General features: G+C 33.7%; 1 protein-coding gene across 1 annotated transcript in view; it reads right to left on the bottom strand.

The window, feature by feature from the left end:
- Window positions 1-26,129, bottom strand: part of LOC131850878 (uncharacterized) — a 359,653-nt gene that overhangs the window by 105,217 nt on the left and 228,307 nt on the right. Inside the window, exon 5 of the mRNA XM_059201259.1 lies at window positions 24,457-24,477. The gene's annotated coding sequence lies outside the window, so the exon portion shown is untranslated. The remainder of the gene's footprint in view (window positions 1-24,456; window positions 24,478-26,129) is intronic.

Raw genomic sequence — 26,129 nt, 5'->3', positions numbered from 1 at the left:
TATACAGAATAAGCAGCAAGTCAATAATGAGTAAACATATTAAATTGCTAACATTGACACTAGAGGTCGACATCAAGGATGGTAAGGATGACTTGGATGGTGGATTAGTAACCCGTTTCGTAAAGTTCAGACGATCCCGAAACTATAAATATTACACGTTATGTTCTTTTCAAGAAGCCAATTCTGAATCTGTAGAGACAACCTCAATGGGAGATCATTCCACAATCTGAGTGAGCATTGGAGGAAACTCCCCTGTAGACAGTGACTGTGGGCGATAAAGGAAACTAGGGAATTGTAGGATATGTATATCTTATATATAAAATTCTCGTGTCACAGTTTTCGTTCCCATACTCCTCCGAAACGGCGACCGATTCTCATGAAATATTGTGAGCGTATTGAGTAGGTCTGAGAATCGGCCAACATCTATTTTTCATCCCCCTAAATGTTAGGGGTAGTCCACCCCTAAATTTTTTTTTTATTTTAAGGCAAAACTACGTTTGCCGGGACGGCTAGTAATAATATATTACAAAGAAACACTACTAACTAGGGCCAGGAAGGGAAACCAAAAGGGGCAATAGAAAAAAGTGCTAATTTAGAATAGAATTTGGTATTTGAAATATAAAGTTTATAAAATAGATCATAGATTAAAATAAATGGCCAGTATTCCACACCAACTGTGACCGTTTAGGCTTCATGGTGCAAGCTACACCAGTGTAAGGTCCATATCAATCTCATAAAAATATAGTGATAATATTAATAGGAATAAAAATTAAACAAGCATTATACTGCCGTCGTTAACATCACATTAAGTTAGGTATTAAGTCATTATCTGAGTATATATATAGTTAGAACATTTCAAAAGATATTTATGTTCATTGTGTAGCTGCAGTAAAGGTATTTATTTATCTTTCCCCATTAGAATTAGAGAATAATGGATGTGTATGTAAGAGGACGATTGAAAGTTGAGTTAATAAATAGAGAAGTAGCGATGTAACAGGTTGCCATTATCTGCGAAGGAGACAGGATGTATTTATATGAACGTGGATGGGTAGAAAGAGAGAGGATGACCGTAGAAAAGATGAATTGATTTGCGTGAAAGATGTATGTAAAAGGAGAGTAAGATATGACGGACGATAGGGATCAGTGGAAGAATGGGTTGAAGACAAAGCAATAACAGAATTGTATTATTGTTAATATCATGTCTAAAGTAGTTATTACATATTAGACATTAGCTGCCTTTACACGCACATTCATTTACGCGTGAAAAGGCTTTTACACGGCATAGAATGCGCATGTAAATGTAAAAAAAGAGAGCGAGAAAGTACGTAGACGCCGCCATTTTGCGCGTTCCCGCGTTCTCCAATCGTGCGTCTTTTAGCGCCTTTTTGTAATAATTGGCTGCAAAATGGTGGATATCGAAAAGCGTACGTGTAAAGGCAGATATAAAGATAGAAGCAGTAGTCTTTTAGTAGTTGGTTTTCGACTGTTAATAATTTCAGTATTAATCTTATAATATTGGTTTTACTTCATTATTACATAGTATAAAACAAAGTCGCTGTCGCTATCTGTCCGTCCCTATGTATGCTTAATTCTTTAAAACTACGCAACGGATTTTGAAGCGGTTTTTTAATAGACAGAGTAATTCAATAGGAAGGTTTTTTGTTTTGCCGGGTTTTTGTTTTTAAAATGCTATTTTCACACTATAAGATTTTTTGCCAATTAACCCTGCTATATGACACTTTATTGTTGACAAAAAAATATCATAACAATTTTTTTGTTAAAATTAAGTTAATTTAAGTTTTAATTTAACATTGTACGTATGTATATCATAATTATTGTAAGCAGGGCGAGTTACTTTTTTGTTCTAGTAGTAAAATGTGTAGTTTTATTATTGATTATTTTAAAAATAAGTTCCCTCATACATATTCAAATTCAAATTCAAATTCAAATTCAAAAATCATTTATTCATGTAGGACATTTTAGCCGCTTATGAACGTCAAATTTTTACATTATAATTTTATTTTTTCCCTACCGTCCAGTTCGGTATATAGATCCAATTGAGAAGAACTGGTAAGAAACTCAATTGAATTACTTTTTTTTTTTAAAGCCAGTTTATTTACAATGTATTTTTATATAAGTGTCTATGTCTAACATTAAATGAAAATTCAGTGCATGAACAACTATTGCCATGCACACTCGTCATTCCCGTAATCGTTTAGTGAGTAATAGGCTTTGCTCAGTAAATATGATTTAACAGATGTTTTGAATTTATTTAAGGGTAATTCCAACATATCCTTTGGTATCTTATTGTAAATTTTTATACCTATTCCCATAAAAGACCTATTAACTTTTTCTAAACGATACTTATATTTGATATCGTTTTCTAGATGAACAAGCTGGTGATATTGTTTCTGCTAGCTGTCGTGGCGGTATGTTTCTCTTTCCCTGAGGACTATATTTTATATCATGGTGAAGTAAGACCTAAAATCGGACCATTAAAGGTCGATGGAACGATAAAATTGCTGGATTAACCATGGTAACAAACCTCATAACTACCTGTACCTTATTGTTTCGCGAATAACTTTGTGGTGAATAAAGAAATTATTGGCGAAAGTTTAAAATTAACAAATACATATATTGTAACTCACTTTTTTATATGAATAAAAACTAAATACAATTGATGTATATTTATTTTAGTGATAATTATGAATAGTTTGGTTAAGTATAGAAAAATTAAATGACTGCTATTTTTAGTATAATTTATTACGTACTTCTTGTTTTTGCAATAATTATATGTATTTTTTAAATATTTATATTCATCAGGCAACTTGATTTATATAAGAATATTGGCTCATACCGTACAAATACCTTAAACATCAACAGGAAAATAGTCCAATAATACTAAAATAGATGCTGAGAGTATGTACTCTTTATAATAATAATAATCTCAGGATAATTCACACAGGCCCAAGTTAAAGCTTTTGTTATGGGTACTAGAAAACTAATACAAATACATAGATATTTTTTTCGTAAATACATATATATAATATAATAAAAACAACATATATATAATAAAAAACATATATATTATATATAGAAAACACTCAGACCGATACAAACAATCATATTAATTAATACTAATGTTTGTGACGTGCGAGGAATCGAACCCGAGGCACAAACAAGTGAATATTTGTATTCACTTGTTTGTAACGGTCTGGGTATTTTATATGCCTATAATATGTATGTGATTACGAAAAAAAATAACAAAAGCTATTGAGTAAAAACAACAACTGCATGATGACTAGGGCTCTCACAGGACACTGCGAATTAAACAAACATGGCAAATTTAGGCCTGTGCACAACAAAAATCTGCAGATTTTGCCAAACTTAAGAGGAAACGCCACTCACACATAACACACTCATGCATAGAATAGTATAGAATAGAAAATCATTTATTCAAATAAACTTAACTTAAGCACTTTTGAATAGTCAAAATTTTTTTTTAAATCTACCGCTTATTCGGAATGCTGTCTCATCACAAGAAACTTGTGTGTTGCTCTTTTAAACAATCCTTTTAAGTTCACATTTTACAAGTCCAAACGTGTGAATACAAACTACCAACCAACACTAATTCATTTAGGCTTAAATATAAAAACACAATAAAATTAAATCAGTCGTAGTGATATGAGCAGACTAGCCCCTATAAGCATCACTCGTTCACGAGTATGACGGATGAGCCAGCCATCACTGCGCTCGACCATATTTTAGGGATCCCAAGCCACAAACGTAATATCTCCTTTGGAAAGTTTACACTCTATCCTGAGGAGATAAAAACCATCGCTCCTAAGAATATGAGAGTATCGTACCTGGAAATACAGTAGTAGAGCGGTGGTAAAAACAGTAGCTGAAATTAATTCCTTATGGCAATTTAATTGTTTACTAATAGCAATAAATATAAACCTCTAATTGTTATGATAAGTTACCAATTAGTATTCATATATATAGTTTCGAGATTTCAAAACAAATCGACTTATTGCTCTCCTGTGCATCTGCTGTGAAGGTAATTAGTTTGTATATATATTTATACTATATTGTTCATAACTTATGTGTATATATATTATACTAGATGTGCCCGCGACTTCGTCCGTGTAATTGTTTATATTTCCATACAACCTTTCAACTTCCCTTTCAATGCCTTACAACCCTTTTTCATATTAAAAAGTAACCTATGTCCTTTCTCAGGCTCTAGACTATCTGTGTACCAAATTTCATTTAAATCGGTTCCGTAGTTTTGGCGGGAAAGTGAGACAGACAGACAAAGTTACTTTCGCATTTATAATTAATAATATAAAAAAATTATATAAATAGATTAGTAAGGAGTAAGGACTAGCTGTCCCGACAAACGCTGTTTTGCCATTTGAAAAGTTAATGCTATTAAAAAATAGGGGAATGATAGAAGGGTAAAAATTTAGGGTTATATGTATATTGTAATGCCACATTATAAATAAAAATAGTCCAGAAAATAATAATAAATGTTAGGGACAACCCTTCACTTAGGGGTATAAAAAATAGATAGTAGCCGATTCTCAGACCTACTGAATATGCATATAAAATTTCATAAAAATCGGTCAACCGTTTTTGAGGAGTATGAACTTTTATATATGAGATAATGAAACGAAACTCGTGAACGGGTGCTGCTTGTAGGGCCTGGTCTGCTCTAATCACTATGACTGATTTCCTCTTATTAATTGCTTAACCAGTTGGTTATAGATTCAATATTTTTTCTATTTGAGTATTTAATAGAATTAGTGCTAATTGGTGGTTTGTATTCACACACTTAAACTTAAAAATGTAAAGTAATAATAAAATTATTTAAAAGAGCAACACGCAAGTTTCTTGCTCGTTCTTCTTGTGATGAGACAGCTTTCCGAACGAGCGGTAGATTAAAAAATGTAATGACTATTCAAAAGTGCTTCAATGTAAGTTTATTTGAATAAATGATTTTCTATTCTATTCTATTCTAAAATAATTTCATTTATTTTTATTAATTAATATTAAAGTAAATATTGCTATCATTTATTTCTTTCTTAGGCCATAACAGTAAAGGGCTAATGATAATAGTATTTTATAATATCTTTATATAGTCTAACTGCAGCAGCGTAACCGACTTTATTTGGTCGTGTGGAATGAGTAGTCATGCTCACTAAAATGTCCAGACATGTGGCGGCGTGGTGGGCCGGGTCAATGGGCTCCCTAAAATATGGTCGAGCGCAGTGATGGCTGGCTCATCCGTCATACTCGTGAACGAGTGCTGCTTGTAGGGACTGGTCTGCTCTTATCACTACGACTGATTTAATCTTATTGCATATTTATATTTGACCCAAAAATTAGTGCTTGTTGGTAGTTTGTATTCACACGTTTCGACTTGTAAATGTAAACTTACAAGGATTATTTAAAAGAGCAACACACAAGTTTCTTGCTCGTTCTTCTTGTGATGAGACAGCTTTCCGAACGAGTGGTAGATAAAAAACAAATTGTTATGACTATTCAAAAGTGCTTAAATTAAGTTTATTTGAATAAATGATTTTCTATTCTATTCTATTTTATACTAGCTGTTCCCGCGACTTCGTCTGCGTGGAATTCAACTTTATTTATCTAAAATAAAAGTAGCCAAAGTTACTCCTTATGACATCAGCTACCTACTAAAAAAATCCCGTCGAAATGGATCCAGCTATTTCATAGATTAGCCGGAACAAACAGACAGGGAGAAAAACAGACAAAAATTGTAAAAAATGTTATTTCGGTGTCTCTACCGTTTACATTACAATACATACAAACAGACACTCCAATTTTATTTATATGTATAGTATGGGACACAGTTACCTAGATACATCAAAATAATAATTGCATTTAATAATGTCCAGTAAGACAAATTCAATATTGTCTACTAAGCACTGCTGTGTCTAAACTGTGTCACCCCACCTTACATTTTCCTATTGTTATTTAGTATATAAGATCATTATTTCTATGTACATATTGTCAGTCAAATATCATCAGTAATATACATCGTCTCAACCAACAACATCGTATCATTCACTCGCAACATATAGATTAAAATAATAGTAAGTAGATATAGAGATAACTTTATAACTCAATAATCTACGAACTTAGTATTTACTAAGTTTAGTATAATACTAAACTTAATTTAATATTAAATGCTAACTTATATGTGCAATTGTTTTTTAGATGAACAAGCTAGTGTTCCTGTTTCTACTCGCGATGGTGATGGTATGCTTCTGTTTACCCGCCCCGGAACCAAATCTAAGAATTGCAAGATGTTGTGGGTGAATAATAAGATGTTGCTGGTCGAGACGATGTATATTACATATGATGATAAACTGACAATGTGTACATAAAAATAATGATCTTATATACTAAATAAAAGTAGGAAAATGTAAGGTGGGGTGACACAGTTTAGATACAGCAGTGCCTAGTAGACAATATTGAATTTGTCTTACTAGACATTATTAAATGCAATTATTATTTTGATGTATCTAGGTGACTGTGTCCCATAGATATTCCCCCCTTGAGAGAAAAAAATATATATATATTACACACAAAAAAAAATATAAAAGTTAACTGTAAAATTTAAGATATTATGCACTTTAGTAACAATAAAAATTCATTATACCCAAATAACGACGTAAATCTTCGACTGTCGTGGGTTTAGGGTACTCGTCGATTGCTTGCCATTTTTCTTGCGTTGGTTTCATCCCTTGGCTCGTTATATGATAACCAAGAAAATCTAACTCATTTGTGAAGAACTCGCATTTGCTCATATTAATTGTTTGCGGCGAATAATTTGATTTCGCTAGCGCTCTCTTTGGTCTGTGCTTGTTTTTTATTCACCGAGATTTTTGCTTTCGGTGTCCACCAAAATTCTATAGCCACTGTTAGAGTCGGTTATAGCTAGGCGGTTAGACGGATGAACAGCACAGCGTTCCGTCTTATTCTGCGTCGAATCTAGTTTTCCGACGGTTGTCTATAGGAGCGCGGCATGTCACGTTTGTATGCCTTTTCTTTATATTTGCGATGATATAATATAAATAATAGTCATTTTTCTGACTACGCAATGACCGTAGGTGCGAATTTGACCTAGATCGGTAGTTGCTGCGTCTGTTTGTGTGTGGCGAGCGCTTTTCGCGTATATCAGCAATTTCTGATCGCAGTGTCGCAATTAGTGACGACAGGTGTGCAATGACGTCGGCGGTGACTGTTGGCTGTACTTTTGTAGACAGCATTTTTGCTTTATTTTTCCAGTTTCAATTTTTCGTCCAGAGATTATATCCAGCAGGCAGTTGTGTTTACTGGGGGTCAGTAGCACGGCAGGATCCTTGTTGCGCAGTATTGCCAACGACTTTTATGCCTCTTGAATTTCCGAGCCGGTGAGACCCGCTTCTGGGAAGCCGGTGGAAATGTGTAATCGTTGGTGGTGCGCAGGATGCCGTCAGACAGAGATTTCTTGTTTGATCTCGTCGTTTTCCCAGGTATCGTCTCGACCACGTCGGCCAGATCACGTCGGGTAGATCACGTCGGCCAGATCACGTCGGGGTCACCACTGTTGCGGGTGAATAATAAGATGTTGCTGGTCGAGACGATGTATATTACAGATGATGATAAACTGACAATGTGTACATAAAAATAATGATCTTATATACTAAATAAAAGTAGGAAAATGTAAGGTGGGGTGACACAGTTTAGATACAGCAGTGCCTAGTAGACAATATTGAATTTGTCTTACTAGACATTATTAAATGCAATTATTATTTTGATGTATCTAGGTGACTGTGTCCCATACAAGACCAGCATATCTCGCTCTAGCAGCAGATTACTTAGCGAAACAAAACAATAACGGTTAATATTTAGTTACTCGCTGTTACTTTTATAAATATTTTATAATTGCAACCTTCTAATAACTAATGGTTACAATGAATATTTCTAAATTGTAACTATTCTCATTCTCAATAAAATTAGATATCTATAAATAAAGTAATAACATATTATATTGTCACACACTGTCTCGTACTTATTGTTACTAGTTATGCATATCAAAATAAAACTGTTATTTCAATAAACTGTTATTTTTAATATCTCTTAGTATAGAACTGTATAAAACAATTCTGCAACTATATAAATGTGATATTGAGTATTAGGATCAAATTATTATTATTTTAGATTTATAATTTTTAAACAAAACTAAATAACCGTTTTAAATTTGACGCAGTCATTATTTATACGTATAATAGATCCCGTGAACATATAAATAATTAATCTAATCTTTCTCCTCGTAAATCCTCATAAATCACTTGAGTCATACCTTAGTAAGTATGATATGCGAACTTGAATATTATGAAAACTAGTGTAACGGAACGGTGAAACCACTGTAACGTATCGGTGGACTGTACTGGTGTATAAATGGTAACAAAAACACGTAGAATTGGGTAGTAAAATGTATTAAAATACAGCTTCGAACTACGAAAAGACAGAACACAAAGAAAAATGTATAAAAAAACATGACATATAATAAGAGTAATAACAAATCATAAGAAGAGATATTAATATTGCAGAATTCAGTGATAGAAGTGATATATAAAACTAATGTACATAAAATACTTTTTTAATATAGATAAACGACTATATAAAACTGCCAATAATTCTCATTGTAGATCTAACAAAAATTATATTATAAACTAAAACTATAAATTTAAAAATCATAAAAATATCAATAGATTTTGCTGCCCTCGGTCGCCAACAACTAAGAATTGTCGTACTTGCACAGGTAAGTAAAATTTACTTATAACAGGTGGCGTATCGTACCAGAAAATGTAACAGGTACCCATACCTGTTACATTACTTCTGTAATCACCTAGTATTTGAAAGAATATTTCTATATTTTATACAGCAATAATGTAACAGTCGCCGGACAGTAGTTAATAGTTTATGATAGTTTAATTGTTTACTCTAACTGTTATTAAATGACCACAAATCGTTGTGATAAGTAATCAGTGAGTATATATAGTTTCAACATTTAAAAACCAATCATATCCATCCTGTGCTTCTGCTGTGAAGGTAATTTATATTTTTATAAAATTATATTGTTTTTCACTCTAACGATACGATAAAATCTTCTCTCCTCTACCCAAAGGTTGTCTGGAAGATATTGCTTAAGCGATAAGACCGCCTTTTGTACCTTATAACTTATTACTTGTTTGTTCTTTATTTAATTGTTTGTCTTTCTGGTGCAATAAAGTGTTAATAAATAAAATAAATAAATAAAATCTATATTAAAATGCTGGAACTCCTTATTGCAGTATAATAGTACTTGCTTTATATTGCAGCTTTTATTCAATTTATATCTGGCCATTATTATATGATTTTTTCTGTCCACAGATTGTGAGCCTAGAGTAGTAACAAATAAGAAAATATAGGTACATGTGGCGGATTTACCTATTCTAGAGTTAGTCACTCAGCTCGGGACTAGATGGCGCTGTGTGAACTGTTAACGAATATTATTGACTATGGTTGATTGCAACAACAACCATAGTCAAGTTAAAGTCAAGATCAACTTGAGATTTCGATATGGGCATTAGAAAATTAATAGATATACCTAAATACAATTGAATTTAAAAAAAAAGATTTTTTTTTGTAAATGCTTACGTAATATACACAGAAAAATACCTAGAACAATCATACTTATGAATAGGTAAATCTGTCATACGCACCTTTATTTACGTATCTGTACATTAGTTATATATATACATAAGTTGTAATGAATAAATTATTATATAATAAGGTAAATCTGCCATATGCACCTTTATATTAGTATTTATTCATTACGGTTTTAATAAATTAATAAATAATAAAGATTTATATCTGTAAATGTCTAGATGAACAAGCTCGTATTCCTGTGTCTGCTCGCTATGGTGGTGGGATGCCTCTCTGTACCAGCCCCAGACTCGACGCCCGAACGTTCTACGATCAGATCAGAACAACCAAGATTCACCATCCGACCAATAGACTACAACAATCCAAGAATATCAAGAGGAATAAACGTTTCTAAAAACCTGAATATTTGATCAGAACTATTTAACATCCGGTGAAGCTGTAAAGGCCAGCTGCGGCCAACAATATTAGAGTAGTCCGAAAAAAAACAGAACTATGAATATCAGGTGATATGTAACAGTAGTATTATTAACAGGTACATGTTAATAATAATAATAATAAATCGTCCTCTCAACTACAGGTCATACCGAAACAGATACATCAGTCAATAAATACCCTGAACTTGCCCCTAATATATACTGCCAACTATAGAAGGACTATAGAAGTCCATGCAGACAAATACGAAACCAGAGACCTCCATCGGAAGATCCGGTCATTAACAAGGACTCTTTCATCGAAGACCTGGGCTATAGAAAATCTTAACGGGGAGCTGGTTACGGAAATAGACAAGATATCTGAAAGATGGAGGACTTACTGTAAGGCTTTGTTTCAAGATCCAAACTCATGTGAATTTCCATCAACGGAACCAGGGAATGAATTAGAACCAGACATTCTTAAAGAAGAGGTACGTGCCGCTATCAAACACCTAAAAATTGGAAAAGCTACTGGTATAGATGTCATCCCGATAGAAGTAATAAAGGCTGCTGGAGATCACGGTATCCACATATTTCATACAATATGCAATAAAATCTGGCAGACCGGTACATGGCCAAAAGAATGGGTTCATACAATCTTCATACCCATTCATAAGAAAGGTTCCACAAAAGTGTGCAGTAATTATAGACTCATTGCTTTAATATCCCACGCAAGTAAAATACTGCTTCACATTCTGAATAAACGCCTTAAGACCTTCCTCTCGAAAGAAATTGCCCCTGAACAGGCAGGTTTTGTAAAAGGAAAAGGCACCCGCGAGCAAATATTTAATGTACGACAGATCATCGAGAAAGCGCGAGAGTTCAATAAGCCTACGTACATTTGCTTTGTTGATTTCTCGAAAGCGTTCGACTCGGTGAAATGGCCACTCTTATGGAGATCTTTGCTGGATCTAGGCACGCCGAAACACCTTGTGCACTTAATCAGGCGTCTATACGAGAGCGGATCAGCATCAGTCAGAACAGATGAAACACTGTCGAATGATTTTCATCCTGATGCAGGAGTACGCCAAGGTTGCATAGTCTCACCCCTACTGTTCAACATCTATACAGAGATGATAATGAGAGTTACCTTGGAGGATTGGACGGACGGAGTAGTGATTGGCGGTAGAAGAATCTCCAACTTACGATACGCGGATGACACGACCTTATTCGCAACTAGTGCTCGTCACATGGAAGATCTGTTGCATAAGATGGAGACTACAAGCCGTGAATATGGATTGAAAATAAATCGCACTAAAACCAAAATGATGATTGTTGACCGCGCCAATAACAACTTACCAGGGATCACACACATAGGGAATTGCGAGGTTATACGATCATACATTTACCTTGGGGCGTTAATATCCAATGAAGGCGGGTGCATAGATGAAATCAAGCGGCGTATGGCGATCACTAGGTCTGCTATGGATAAAATGAAAAAGATCTGGCGTAATAGGAACATTACCAAGGCAACGAAAACTAGACTTGTTTATTGCCTAATATTCCCCATTTTCCTATATGCGTCGGAGACATGGACTCTTCGTGAAACGGAGAAGAAGAAAGTTGATGCGTTAGAGATGTGGTGCTGGAGACGGATGCTAGGAATATCGTGGACAAAGTTTCGTACAAATGATTCCATATTAAAAGAACTCTGCATCAGACAGCGCCTATCAACCACAGTGCAATCACGCATTCTGACCTTCTTCGGCCACGTATCTCGTCGTGGTAATGACTCCATAGAGCGTCTCGTAGTGCAGGGAAAAGTGGAAGGCACCAGGCCACGTGGTAGATCACCAATGAGATGGACAGACCAGATCAAGGCCGCAACTAAGTGCTCAGTTTACGAATGTACCCGGAAAGCTGCAGTCCGCGACGAATGGCGCCGTATTACCAAAAACCTCACTCATCGTGATTCAAAATGTTGACCACGACCACTCTGACAAGAGTGTACCGACTAAGAAGAAGATAGAAGGCTGTAGTTCTAAACACATGCCGCATTGTTAGAAAATGTCTACAAACAGATTAGGCCAACATTTATATTATAGCATATTCACCTAAAAATAGAACATTGTTATGTACTTGTCTTAGGCCCGTACCTACCAAGATTACCGGCGAAAGTCGAGAGGAAAAATAATAAAATTTTTAATAATAATCGTTTAATCAGTATCATAATTCAAATTCAAAATATATTTATTAATGTAGGTCTATTACAGACTCTTATGATATGTCAAATGTACCGTCAGTTCGGAATGATATCGAGATCAGAAGAACTGACAAGAAACTCAGCTCGTATTCTTTTCAAATAAATCTTGTACATGGGAGAATAGTGTAAGACTATTTGCTTTAGCTTATTACGCTATTGCTAAAGCAAATAGTCTAATCAGTGTACATAAACCGAACAGACCAGTCCCCACAAGCACCTGTTCACGAGTATGACGGACGATACAGAGTAAAAATGTAGAAAACTTAAAAACTAATATCGCGCTATGAGCTGAAAGGGCTTCCACTCAGCTGGTGCCGCAGCGTGTCACTGCAGCGCTGATTTTTACGAAAACTACTATTACATACTTCTGTAAAACTTATATTCTTGATTATTTGTTTCTTCTTCTTCTCTATATGTTCTTGATTATTTGGAACAACAAATATTTTGTATAATAAAATTAAAAAACTCAACTCTCGTTTTATTTATAACAAGCTGTACACGCGACTTCGTCCGCGTGGAATTTAACTTTATTTTTCTAAAATCAAAGTAGCGTAAGTTACTCCTTATTATATCAGCTCCCTGCCAAAAAATGTCCTGTCAAAATCGGTCCAGCCATTTCAGAGATTAGCCGGAACAAACAGACCGACAGACAGATAGACAAAAATTATAAAAAATATTATTTTGGTATATGTACAGTATATATATTCATATGCATGTAGTAAAAACGGTTATTTCAATATTACAAACATAATAATAAATATGGTTATTTGTCTCAAATAATAAACTATTATAATTTCTGCGTATAATAAAATTGAGAAGTAATAATCGGGACAAAACGGTCTATAATTTAAAGGGGGCAGTGAGTCCATAGTTAATATGTTTGTTTGTTTGTAACACTTTATTGCACAATAAATACATTTAAATTAACTAAAGGTACACGATCTTAAAAAATATATATATATAAGATGTACAATGGCGGACTTATCCCAAATGAGGGATTTCTTCCAGTCAACCTTTGAATGACTGAAAGAAATTGTGGAGTGGTGGGACTATATACATATATACATGACAATAACAACGAAGGAAAAAGAAGCATGTATGTACTTACGATTGGCTAATGGTAATATGATAACTATAATTAAAAACAGAAATAGTCTTTAAACTTATGGTATATAAGGTCTATTATTATTAGGAGCCAAATTGACACAATTATAATTAAATATCTCCAGCTAACGAGTGTCCAAACACATTACAACCAGTTGATAATTTTAATTAATCAAAATAGCATATGAACATCTGTGAAATTTAGGTATTTATGTAGAAATTATTGAATTTAGTATGACATTTTCGTGCTAATAGCCAATATAGATATGTCACAGTTTTTTTTTAACTACTATAGTGGCAAACAAGCATACGGCCCATCTGATGGTAAATGGTTACCGCAGTCTATGGACGCCTGAAACACCACGGGTGTCACGTGCGCGTTGCCGACCCTTAATAAACCTTAATATACCCTTCTTGAAAAACCCCATCCTGTAGTCTCGTGAGAAAACCTCGGCAGGAAGTTCATTCCACAATCTAAGTGTACGCGGGAGGAAATTCCTCTGGAACCGCACTGTCCGAGACCACATAGGTTCCAGCGTGTGGGAATGAATTCCCTGTTACAGTATAAATCACAGTACATCTAGCTGATTATTTTTAACGTCATTATACAGGTTCAAGTACGATTTGATAGCAATTTAAGCCAAAAATGCCACGGAGTCTAGACCCTATTTCTACCACTGGTAACCGCAATGATAATGGACCTCAAGCTGAACTGATTTTTACTAAACTTTACAACACATTTATCTCAACAATCTTAGAAGTATTCGACCGGGAATAATGGCCGAAAAATGTCTCTGACTTGAGGATTATTAGACATAGACATGTAAACAACGTTAACAAACTGACTTTTTAAAAAAAGTTAACAAGCCCATATTTAGCTCGGTATATTTGAATGTAACATGGCTGGGAGTAGCCTATCGCCGTTTCTCGGATTAATTTTTTTGATTTGTTCTTCACTAGAGAAACAGTTATTTTTTTGTGTAGGCTCGATATATACTCCCAATCTCTTGAGCCTAATTCAGGAATATAACAGAAAGTCATTTATTCCAATAAACTTAATTTAAGCACTTTTTAATAGAAGAAAATCATAGTTATCATTCTTTTAATCCACCGCTCATTTGGAAACCGGTCTCATCACAAGAATTCTTGAGCTACTCTAAAGATTACATGCTGCGAGGCCAATACTAACCACTTCTGGATTTCGTGAGCGGTAGTTTTTTCGGCGGCAAAGCAACAACTACGTGGAGGGCTGTGCGTAGTACCTATTGTGTATGATGTAGTGTCTTACGAATTATAGTTACTAGTTCCTGTAATTAAAATTTTAAAATTCTTCCTATTATCTAGTTCAGTAGATTTTTGTCTTATTATCATCTAGCTAACCTTTATTATAACATTAGCTTTAATACGAAATATAAATTACAAAGCAAGTTCCTCTACAGCTGAAATAGGCAACCAGAGTATCGCAGTCTGCCGAGTTTAGACTTTTCACATAGTCTATCTCGGTACATCGTATTACTGATTGCTGACTGCAGATTTATCTGTAGCTTATGCTGAGTTGGTTGCCTGTTCATGTTTGCAAAACGTAAAGCCACCTCCATTTTTTAATTTGTAAAATTTTTATTTCTGTATCTCATGTATGCAATGTGTTTGTATATTATGAATAAAGTATTTATCTATCTATATATCTAACGGTTTCGTGTGATCAAAGCCGAGGGAAACGGCAAAGTATGGTACAAAAAGTAAAATTCCTTTATATACTCAATGCTTTATTATCTAATAAAAGCAGTTTTAGTACATTTAATACAATGGGTAGACGTATCTGCTTCTAGGCATAATATAGCGGCTTGTCAGGTACGGGTAGGTGTAAGGGTATACAGTACGATAAGGGTATACCGAGCGGTACGGGAAAACGAGACTACGCTTCGCTTTGTCCGGACTGTCCGCCAATGCCAGGCTGATCGGGGCGTCCCGCTTCGCCACGCTCTCGGGGGCGTCCGGTGCGGGTGTAGCGAAGCATGCCACCACCATCGCCAACAGGAAAATGATAACGAGCTTGTTCATCTGGAATCGAAATTTATTAAATTGATTATACTTTAGTAAGTCTTTAAAACTTATTTCTTTTCGTTTTATTATACTATTGATTGCGCCGGTTGCACTCAAGGAAACATGCAAACATTTATATTCATGAGTATGATTTTTTGTATTGATCTGGGTGTTTTCCAATGCGTATATAGTAAATATACGCATTTACAAAGAAAATTGCATCTAAATGTATAATATCAGTCTAGTACGCATAACATAAGCTCTACACAGCTCGGGACTAGATGGCGTTGTGTGAATTGTATAGGGTTGTTTATTTATCATTGCTTATATTTTTTTAATATTGTTATTGAAGTTTGCAAAAAAAGCGCATTAAAGTGAAACAAAATGCAAAGAAACATATAGTTATATGCATTTTATTTTTATTGTAGTTTTATTAAAAAAAAAAAGAATAGAGTAGTGGAGAACGACGTAAGACGACGTAAGACGATGTAAGACGATTTTAAGACGTTAATAAATAATTAAATATTATAAGATTTTTCTTCAAGTCTCACTCGCGGGATTACATATATACAAATACAATCATTTTATGAATATGTCATATTTAGAAGAAACAATTTTGGTATAAAATGGGGTGGGAAATAATAGTAAATCACTGAGATGAGATGTCGTAGAAATAACTGAACAAATTTTAATTTCTTACCTTGGTCGATTGTTTATTGTTTAAGAGTAGGCTGCAACTTCAGTACTGTGTTCTTTCGATCAATTTCCATTAATATATATACCAATTTATAACTATACAGTCATCTTCACTAATAGTTTGTGGTTATATAACTAATGACGTTTAAATTAGGGTTAAGTAGATAACAAAAGGTGTGAAAAGTTTAACTATGTTTTCATTTGTTTTTTTATATCAGGGATAAGATAATATTACCTAACTATTCACTCATGTGTTACAATACGTACATTATTATGGCTGATGAACTGCGGCATGCATTGTAGATGGACTTCGATGTTCATAACTGCAATGGTCTAACCCTGATGCAGCGGAACACCAGTGCTGGCAACGTGACTTCGCGATTTCATATGTGCAACCGAATCGGGCTTCCGCCCGCCACTTCTATTCTGGCCGATCGATGGAGTAAAACTTATATGGATCTATTTTTTATTTATTTTTTATTGGGTTGTTAGGGGCTATTGTCAGATACCTGAACCATAGCACTGCGACCTACATAGATCTATTGTGCTCTCCCTTTTTCAAAGTTCGCTACCTAGACCCGTCAGGGACAAGAATTGAAGGATATTCTTAGGAGCGATGGTTTTTATCTCCTCGGGAAAGAGTGTAAACTTTACAAGGGAGATATTTCGTTTATGCATGAGTGGGCCACAACCTCATAGGATGTGTAGTAGCGTTTCCTCTTCAGTTTGGCAGAATCTGCAGATTTTTGTCGTGCATATGCCTCGGTAAGCCATATGCTTGTTCAACTTGCAGTGTCCTGTGAGGGCCGAATATGGATCTAAAAATAAATGTAAATTATTTAAACATAAATTTATTTAAAATTACAATACATTAAAATTAATATTACTGACTCATAATAAAAATGGTTTTACTTCATGGAGACAAGAATAGAAGTGGCGAGTGGAAGCCCGTTTCGGTTGCAGATTTGCAACCGTGAGGTCACGTTGCCGGCGATGGTATTTTGCTGCATCAGCATCAGACCAATGCAGTTGGTGAACACCAAAGTCCATCTACAACTTATGCCCCTCTTCATCAGCGATATTAATGTATGTATGTATTGTAACATACGAGTAAACATAATTAGGTAATCCATGATATAAAAAACACGAATGAAAACATAGTTAAACTTTTCACACCTTTTGTTATCTATATAACCCTAATTTAAACGTCATTAGTTAAATAACCACAAATCATTAGTCGAGATATGACTTTACAGTTATAAATTGGTATAAATATAGTGGAAATTAATCGAAAGAACACAGTACTGAAGTTGCAGCCTACTCTACCAAATAATAAAATATCAATCAAGGTAACAAAATATAATTTATTTAGTTTCTTTAATGTTTTCGACGAAGGCATTTCGGTATTCTATTTTAGGCGCCAAATTTAATTTCTTAATTATTTATTTATTAATACACAAATGCCGGACTTAACACCTTGAGGCATTTTCGTTCAAAATAATTTCTAATAAATATAAATTATTTTATGACTTTTATTATTTCAGTATATGCCTTTGCTTTTTATTTTACTATAATATAATTCCTATGTGCAACTTTAAATACAATAAAGTCATTAAATATTGTCAAAGATTTGCTTCATAAATAGATTACTTTGATAACAGCACAGAAACAAACCTCGATTCGCTGATTTGCATTCGACGTTTTATTCTCAGTCATGTAATACAATGGTAGTATATATAATAGTAGTATATACATATAGTGTGTTAGTTTATGTATTTTTATACATAATTAAAAAAAATAGTAGCATTCTGCACTTATTCTCTATATATCTTTGTAAAAAGGTATACACAGTTTTTGTCTCACGTATTATATTAGTGTTTAAATATAAATTCTTATTATAAATCAATACACAATATTATTTCCAGATGAACAAGCTCGTTATTATTATCCTGTTGGCGATGGTGGTGGCATGCTTCGCCACACCAACTCCGGACGCCCCCGAGAGCGTGGCGAAGCCGGACGCCCCAGACAGCGTAGCATTAGCGGAAAGTCCGGACAAAGCGAAGCGTAGTCTCGTTTTCCCGTACCGTTCGCTGTACCCTTACCGTACTGTATATCCTTACACCTACCCGTACCTGACAAGCCGCTATATTATGCCTAGAAGCAGATACGTCTACCCATTGTATTAAATGTACTAAAACTGCTTTTATTAGGTAATAAAGCATTCAGTATATAAAGGATTTTACTTTTTTATCATACCTTACCGTTTCCCTCAGGTTTGACTACACGAAACCAACAATATGATAGACTTTGTAAAAAGTCTATCTATGCAGACAAGGATACATCTGTCTGCCTATTTCAGTTCTAGAGCACCATGCTTTGTAATATGTATGTGTTTTAGTTCAAAATTCAAATTCAAATTAAAAAATATCTTTATTCATATAGGTTTATTACAGACTCTTATGATATGTAAAATCTACCGTTAGTTCGGAATGATTTCGATATGAGAAGAACTGACAAGAAACTCAGCTCGTATTTTATTTTTTAATGTTGTACATATTTACTATAATACAATTTTATTTAAATTCAAATTTGGGAGAATAGAGTGAACACCAGCATATGCTATATAAAAAAAAAACAAAAAATCTAATCACCATATTAGAGGGAGCACATCGACCCGGCCCACCACGCCGCCACAGGTTTGAACTTTATAGCGAGCATGACTGTTTCAAGTTACTCCACTACGTCATTTATATTATTTACAGCATAAACTGTACCAATCACAGTTTAGTAGAAAGGTAAAATAAGATAATGATTAAAGGATAAGAGCGATATAATTCAAAATCGTCATTACGTACTAGCTACTCGCCCCGGCTTCACCAGGATGTACATGTATTATACATATAAACCTTCCTCTAGAATCACTCTATCTATTAAAATAAACCGTTTCAAATCCGTTGCGTAATCTTAAAGATTTAAGCATACATAGGGATGGACAGACAGCGAGAGCAGCTTTGTTTTATACTATGTAATGATATCAGTGACAAAAAATCTACAGAACTTAGACAAAAAGATTTTTAAAATTGTAGTAATTGTAATAATATAATTAGATACAAAGATTTTAAAATTAAAAATAAATAAGAGCCAAAATTCCTTAAATAAAATCACACACAATATATAGGTACTACGGACAGCTTCCCCGTCGAGCTTGCTTTGCCGCCAAAGGAATGACCGCTCACAGAATCCAATGATACGTAGCATTGGCTTCTTAATGTTTAATCTTCGGAACACTAAAGTCGCTGCAACAAATCTGCGATGATACCAAAATCTTCTGCATAGGAGTTAAGCTAAGCTGGTTATTAATCGACAAATTCCTAAGCACATAAGGATCCAATTGAGAGGAAAAGTGGAGAACACATGCATACAATACATACTGTCATCCCCGTTGAAAAGAAAGGTGGAAAATAAACAATACATAATTTTACCCCTAGTCAGTCTATTATTAATACAGATGCAGCATTCAATAATTATTCTGATTCTTGGGAGAAGTTATGCATTGAATTTAGACCCTTACAAAATTATAATTTAATTAAACTCGTAGACGTCAGGTAAGATAGGAACTTCCTATATCTATCTGTTTAATTATAGGCACGAAATATACAACAGTACCAATAGAAGTTAGAAATACATATATATTTAAAAAAAAAAACTTGACTGTCTCGCCAGTTCTTCTCAGGTATTGTCATAAAAAGAATAATAATATAATATTAACTTTCATATGAAGGGAAATTCAAGTTACCTGTAAAAAATACGCTTAGCGCTAAAGCTTATTTATATTAATAATTTCGTCAAGGGATACGGTAGACTCGAACGAAACCTTATGTGAATAACAAAACATAAAAAAATATTGATTTCGAGTCGACAACATATATCCGCAAATTTCGGATTATGGAGTATTTCGTTAAATTCTAATGACACTGACAAACAAACTGCAGTCGCCATCTTTTCATGTCACTAGCTAACAACCAATCAACACTACGCGTGCGTTCGCGCCAAAGATCCATCACAAAGAACTATGACATATGACATGTGTCGTTGACGTTTCGCGAAAATATAGTTTTTGATTCTTTTTTATGATAAAAGAGTATACAGTAATCTTTTTTCTTTAAATTGACCAATTGCGAGACAAATATGACAATATTTTTTTATTAATTTGTTTCACGGCTCTGGATACAAGTCCTTTTTAGCCCAATTTAAAGTTTTACAATATAAATTACAAAAATTAAAGTCAATGTCCAATGTCAAATAATAATAAATGTCAAATGTTGTTTCTCTGTTCTGATGACATTTTATTATTACACACATAATGCCAGGTATTTGCAGTTTTTAAATAAGGTTGTGGCACTATTGGAAATTAATGTTATTTACCCATTTTTATAGGTTATACGGAAATAATGTGTGGGTGTTTATTAAAAAGCATTAACACAAAATTAATAAAGTATAGGTAGGTATTAATAAATACGTGGTTGTTGTATCAAAATAAATTTTCTTATTTTTTACTAAAATAAAGACTAACTGCCCTTTTTTATAAAATAAATGACTTTTTCATAGTGTCATATATTATTTAGCTGATTGTAAGAAAATAAATTTGGTTTGTAGATTAATACTGGAAAAATTACTATTTGTACGGAAACGACAAAAATATATTTTTATTCTGTATAACACTACGACAGTAGTGGAAACATTAGTATATGTACGTAAATTATACAATTCTGTTATAAAAACGTAATATTAAAATTTAAAACTAATTTGTTAGAATAAAAGTTTCCGATTAAACAAGCGAGTAGTTTCTGCGTGAAAAAAATAACAAACATACATCTATACTTACACTTTCGTGTTCATAATATTAATAAGATTATCTTATCCGTTACTTAAAAAACAAAAATGAAAATATATGTAGTTAAATTTTTCACACCTTTTGTTATCTATAAAACCTTAATTTAAACGTTATTAGTAATTAGTTAAATAACCACAAATAACACAAAATATTAGTCAAGATGACTATACAGTTACTAATTGGTATATATATAGTGGGAATTGATCGAAAGAACACAGTACTAAAGTCGCAGGTTACCCAACTAAACAATAAAACATCAACCAAGGTAAGAAATTAATATTTATTTAGTTTCTTTAATGTTTTCTATGAAAGCTTTTCAGACGGAAAATTTTCTTTCTAAATTATTTATTTATTTATTAAAACTTTAATGCACAAATTCACAAATATATATAGAAGCATATGGTGGACTGAATTTGATTCACTGCTTTGCAATTAACGATTTGTTATGAGACGTGTAGTATGTATAATGTGGTGTATTAAGTATGCATAGGCTACGGTAACCATGTACATCAGATGGGCCGCATGCTTGTTTCCCACCATCGTAGTATAAAAAAGGTATACAAAGTTTTTTCCTAACGTATTATTATATAGATTCTATTTTATAAATTAATATACAATGTTATTTCTAGATGAACAAGCTCGTTATCATTTTCCTGTTGGCGATGGTGGTGGCATGCTTCGCTACACCCGCACCGGACGCCCCCGAGAGCGTGGCGAAGCGGGACGCCCCGGACAGCCTAGCATTGGCGGACAGTCCGGACAAAGCGAAGCGTAGTCTCGTTTTCCCGTACCGCTCGGTATACCCTTATCGTACTGTATACCCTTACACCTACCCGTACCTGACAAGCCGCTATATTATGCCTAGAAGCAGATACGTCTACCCATTGTATTAAATGTACTAAAACTGCTTTTATTAGGTAATAAAGCATTCAGTATATAAAGGATTTTACTTTTTTTACTATACTTCATCATTTCCCTTGACTTTGACGATAACGACGACGAGATGGAATTTGTAAAAAATCTTTACTAAAGACTTTTTACAATAGTTTTACAATAATTCAGCTGTAGAGCATCATACTTTGTATATCTTTCGCATGAAAGGTAAGATAAGAAAAATTAAATTACAGGATTAGAGAAATATAATCTAAAATGGTATCGTTTCTATCACAAAAATTCCACTGAAGTTAGATAGGAAGGAATTATAGGAACAATAACTACAGATCTTTAAACAAACACTTCATCACACACCACAGATAAAATAATATTACATAGTACTACGGACAATCCTCAATGTAGCGGTTGCTTCGAAGAAGAAAAGCCGAAGAAACGGCTGCTCACGAAATCCCGAAGTCCTTAGCATTGGCCTCCCAACATTTAATCTTGGGAACACTAAAGTCGCTTTAGAAATCTTCGAGGATATTCTGCGTTCTTGCTTGGCTGTTTATTATAATCGACAAGGCTCTAAACGCACAAGGATACAATTGAGAGGAAAAGTAGAACACAATACCTATATTCACAGATGGTTAGTCTGTTATTATTACAGGTGCAGCATTTAGTTGCATTATTCTGCACCTGAATTTAGACCCTTAGAAAATTGTAATTCATAGAACACATTTGCACTAATTGAATGTCATCAAAAGTTACAATTTTACGGTCGTCAGGTAAGGTCAGATCCCGTTGGTAAGGTCATAGGGACTCCTTTCACTTATATCTTTGCTACTTAATTGTAGGCACGGGATATATAATCTTAATAATATTACATTATACATACGTTCTAAAAACTGTGATAAAGTTGATATTCATACCAGTGCTCCTCAACCGAAGTAGCTATCCAAATTGAACGGTAGGGATACTGATAAAAAGAATACTAATATAATGATGACATTTTTATATGCAGAAGATGTTTTAAATTAATAAATTAAATTATATGCCCTACTTTTATTGACATAAGACTTTTCAAAGAAGTAACGAAAAGGTTAGTCGACATCACAGAAGACCGAAGAGCTGGCAGCTACCTTGGACAAAGAATTAGTCTAGCTGTTCAAAGAGGGAACACTACCAGTATTTTAGGAACTTTGCCTAAAGGGACCTAAGGGGAATATATTTTAGTTATTGTACTATATTATTTAAGCTTTTTAATTTTAGGTTGTAGTAAGTATTATATAAATGTCAATAAATTAATTTTGACTTTAAAACGTAAACTTACCAGAATTAAACAACAACACGCAGATTTCTTACTCTTTCTTTTTATGATGACTCAGTTTTCAGAATGAGTGGTAGATTAAAAGTAAGTGTATTTAAAATATACGCTAAAATTCTTTCTAGAATTCTTTTAGCAATGGTATTTCCGAACCGATACGATATTAAAACCTTCAAGAAAAGAGCTTATTCCTTCTTAAAAGACCGGCAACGCAATTGCAATTCCCCTTATGTTGCGGGAGCTCATGGGTGGCGGTAATCACTTACTATGAAGTGAGCTGCAAGCTCGTGTGTCGTGTGTCCAGTGTGTCCTTCAAAGGTCTACTCCGAGTGTACCAGAAAGACAGCCAGTGTGCATAACGCACCATTTTAGACCTTAATTCTATTTTTTTATAAATACATTTTAAATATTTTGTACTTTGTTCCTTTTTATTGTCAAACAGAAACAAATTATGTCTTTTATCATCAGCGACCGTAGTTTCCTTGTAACTAAAATTAAAATATAATAAAAAAATACAGTCTTTAAGAAACATCAGTCATTAAAAGCCAGCATGGAGAAATGGTGAGCTGTCGTAGGGCGGATGGCATCTGCCTCTCACCCCGTCTAATGACCACGACCGTTCTGTCAAGAACGTATCGAATAAGAAGAAGAGAATTTGAAACTTCTTTTTTCTTTTTTTTTATACAAAATACATACCTTTTGAACAACTTATCTTCTTTCTTCTTATTTTACGTTTAGTATATGTTAAATATACTATCCAGAATTGATTTATTTATATAGACTTTTTTTACGCTACACCAATACTTCATATGAATGTTAATAATGTTAATTTTGATAATAGAGGTGTTAGTGTCGCATTTTCACATTTTTTTTATATGGTCACATATAACAGTAATAGTTTTAAGTACATATTCATATGAATATGTAAATGTGTATGTTGTCATAGAATTAATCATATTGGTTTCGCAATATTATAACAAATTTGGCAAAAAGTAAAAGATAAAAAATATAAGCAGTCCTTGAATGAAGGTAAAATATTGAAGACATAAAATTTTACTCAAAGAAAGTATTATTTTAATCCAAAATAATAACATCCACTTATTTATTTGAAGCTTACCTGAGCCGGAAATCGAGGTACCTGAAAATTAAAAAAAAATATTACTACAAAATTTTATACGGTCAACATTGTTCTGACATCACTGGAAAAGAAATAAATTTTAAGGAATAATTAGTGCAGAATAAACTTGCAAAGAAATATAGTTATAGGTATAGCAATAATTAGTGCAGAATAATTTACAATTTTTTTTTCGAATTATTCTACTGCTGTTGACCTCAGCTGGCCTTTTCAACTTCACCGGACGATACGACGAGTGCAGATGGCACTGCAAACACGCGGAAGGACTTATGGAACGGCTGAAGGTCAACTCGTGTCTGACGGATACGACTGTCTATATGACAGAAATGAAGCACTAAGAGCACCGTTAGGGATACGAACCTCAGCTCAAGCTGTCGTAATTTTGATCCCCGTATTGAATTGTACCGGGGAACGATCGGAAGGGGTAATTTTGAATAGAATAGAAATAGAAATAATCTTTATTCAAATAAACTCATTACAAGCACTGTTGAATAGTCATATTTTGATTCTACCACTCATTCGGAATGCAGATTCATCACAAGAAGAATGAGCAAGAAACTTGTGTGTTGCTCTTTTTAATAGATGTTTTTTTTTATATAAATAATTACAGTATAACAAGTAAGAGGCATGCGATAATCAACATAGAAGTCGCTACGCATTCATTATTAATGTAAGCAGATAATATTGTTAGTGTATAGCACTAACAATATTATCTGATTTACAGTTTTTCTATAAAAACATTATTATCGTTAACGAATTCTTCAATTTTATAGTAAGCTTTTTTGCAAAGGAACTGTTTTATTTGACATTTAAATCTTTTTTCTGGCAGATTAGAATAGAATAGAAAATCATTTATTCAAATAAACTTACACTGAAGCACTTTTGAATAGTCATTACATTTTTTTAATCTACCGCTCATTCGGAAAGCTGTCTCATCACAAAAAGAATAAGCAAGAAACTTGCGTGCTACTCTTTTAAATAATTTTATTATTATTTTACATTTTTAAGTTTAAATGTGTGAATACTAACCTCCAATTAGCACTAATTCAATTAAATACTCAAATAGAAAAAATATTGAATATATAACCAACTGGTTAAACAATTAATAAGAGGAAATCAGTCATAGTGAGTAGAGCAGACCAGTCCCTATAAGCAGCATCCGTTCACGAGTATAACGGATGAGCCAGCCATCACTGCGCTCGACCATATTTTAGGGAGCCCAATGACCCGGCCCACCACGCCGCCACAAGTCTGGACATATTAGTGAGCATGACTACTCAAAACAGTAGACCACGTCATAGCTACTTACAAGCTTGAAGGTTACATCATGTTAAAATACTGTGATATTCGAACATGTCACATGATAATACGAAGTACGTGGTGATGTTCCTGTGTACAGGCGACGGTTACCACTTTTTTTTTTTATTGGATTGTTTGCGCTATTGTCAGATGTGTAGCACCTGTAGCACTGCGACCTACATAGATCTATTGTGCTCGCCCTTTTTCAAAGTTCGCTACCTAGACCCAACAAGGACAAGAATTGAAGGATATTCTTAGGAGCGATGGTTTTTATCTCCTCGGGAAAGAGTGTAAACTTTCCAAAGGAGAAATTTCGTTTATGCATGAGTGGGCTACAACCACATAGGATGTGAAGC

The sequence above is a fragment of the Achroia grisella genome, unplaced genomic scaffold (genome assembly GCF_030625045.1).
Source record: "Achroia grisella isolate CSIRO2021 unplaced genomic scaffold, CSIRO_AGI_Agris_v1 utg780, whole genome shotgun sequence".
NCBI lineage: Eukaryota > Metazoa > Arthropoda > Insecta > Lepidoptera > Pyralidae > Achroia > Achroia grisella.
This window is presented reverse-complemented; position numbering and strand designations above follow the sequence as displayed.